This window comes from Penaeus monodon, chromosome 30 (assembly GCF_015228065.2).
Source record: "Penaeus monodon isolate SGIC_2016 chromosome 30, NSTDA_Pmon_1, whole genome shotgun sequence".
Taxonomy (NCBI): Eukaryota; Metazoa; Arthropoda; class Malacostraca; order Decapoda; family Penaeidae; genus Penaeus; species Penaeus monodon.
The window spans coordinates 14,374,863-14,375,162 of record NC_051415.1 but is presented as its reverse complement, the minus strand read 5'-3'; the positions used below and the strand labels follow the sequence as shown (position 1 = coordinate 14,375,162).

At 36.3% G+C, this 300-nt stretch overlaps 1 pseudogene; it reads right to left on the bottom strand.

Annotated features, from left to right (window-relative positions):
- Nucleotides 1–104: 104 nt before the first annotated feature.
- Nucleotides 105–226, bottom strand: LOC119592790 (annotated as a pseudogene).
- Nucleotides 227–300: the final 74 nt, after the last annotated feature.

Here is a 300-nt window from a genome sequence, read left to right as displayed (position 1 = left end):
ACATCCGTGATGGAAGTATAACTTCAATTAATTTCTATATACAGATATAAGAGCTGTTAAAATTGATAAAGAAAAGTGTAACATATTTAGTTTATACGATAAAATGCCAACAGCATCTGGTGTTTCCCAAAGGCGGTCACCCAGCCAAGTACTGACCAAACCCTACGATGCTTAACTTCGCTGATCGGACGAGAAGCGGTGCTTTCAACGGGGTATGATCGTTGGTAATTTAAATAGTACCATTACCGTATTTATATCAGTTTCTCACGCTTCTTTCATCATTTAATAGAATGTAACTAT